We start from the raw sequence: 1,647 nt of genomic DNA, 5'->3' as shown, positions 1-1,647 counted from the left end.
ATTGAATAATTTTAAAATTTCATAAAATTGAAGAGAAATATATAACGTACAAGAAACAATCCTCTATTTTAGATATAATTGGAATGTAATAAGTGAAAAATGATTTAAATGATTAAAATGATGCTTATGCTATGCTCTTGATTGTCATTTTAAAACTCTCCTATTTTAGATATAATTGAAATGTATTAGGGGATTTTTTTTAATACATCATATCTATTAGTAGCGCACTGCGTGAATACAAAAATGCCCCTAATTTTTGAAAATGTATCTTCAGACGCACTCTGAGTTAATAAATTCAGACTTAACGTTAAAAAAATTACGGAGATACATCTTCATAAATATTACAGAGATGCATCTTCGAACGGTATTTGTTCTAAAACGCACCAAAACCCTTATCTTTCATCACTTCTAAAAAATACTCTAAATATTTCTCAAACTCTCTCAACTCACATTCTCTCAAAATCAATCAACATACTTCAAAGTTTCTTCTATCAACATCAAGTACATCAAAGAGATCATTCAACACTAAAGTAAACTCACAATTTGTAAATTTTTTATTTTTGTAAACTTTTGAATTTTTGTATAAATTAGTAGAAATTGATTATTAGGTTATGAAATAGTTGGCTTTTGCATGATTGATAGTTTATACATAATGAAAAATGTGTTTGATGGTTAAAAATAACGATAAATGCATTATTTTTTTGGGTTTGATGATTTGTATTACCGCCGTTGACGTAGCTGAAAGTTGCAGGAAATTTCAGAGATGCATCTCCAAAAAATTTCAACGTCGGATTTCCAGAAACTGGAGATGCATCTCCGTAATTTATGTCTAGACTTTTTGTTGCTTTTCTTGCTTGTGGGGTTGTTGTAGTAATTGTGTGACACTTGTTTCGTTTGCTTATAGAAATTATGGTTGATAGAGACGACAAACTGAGGTCCAAGAGGATTGCATAGCATGTATCTATCTGGAGAAAAAAGAGTCGAGTTTCAAAGGCTCTTGTTCCCTCTAGTCCGAGGAGCTCTAATCCGGCATACACAGTAGTTGATAATATTTGTGCTTTGAATTTATTATCAATTGTATTTTAATTTGACTTATTTTGACTTTATTGTGTATTTCAACTTCATTGTGTATCGACTGATGACTCATTTTGACCATTTGGATTTATATATATCATTTTTTACATATTGATTATATGATTTAATGCTCATCACATAACATGATCCTTAACACTTATAAATCGTCATTTTCATCTAAGTAACTATAAAACTAACTTAATTTGCCCTATTCTGACAGGTTATGGAGATGCATCTCTGTAATCCCTAAATGGAGATGCATCTCCGAATCAATAAATATTTAAAATGACCTTTTAGAGAGGGATGCATAAAGCACATTTTAAAAAACATTTTTGGAATGCATCTTCTGATCAGTTAATATTTTAACTTAAGACAAAATGTGTCCAAAGATACATCTCCGAGATCTGAGAGACGTTTTGGATTTTTCATAAGATGAAATAAGAAATTCCCTAAATTAAAAATGATTAAAATGATCTTGCAATGCTCTTGATTGTCATTTTAAAACTTAATGGTGCATGAATATAAAACTCATTAGTGCTGGACTTCAAAGAGTAGTATATTGAAGAAAAAAAC

The sequence above is a fragment of the Lathyrus oleraceus genome, chromosome 3, assembly GCF_024323335.1.
Source record: "Lathyrus oleraceus cultivar Zhongwan6 chromosome 3, CAAS_Psat_ZW6_1.0, whole genome shotgun sequence".
NCBI lineage: Eukaryota > Viridiplantae > Streptophyta > Magnoliopsida > Fabales > Fabaceae > Lathyrus > Lathyrus oleraceus.
The sequence above is the reverse complement of the archived record's forward strand: the minus strand, read 5'-3'. Positions refer to the sequence as shown.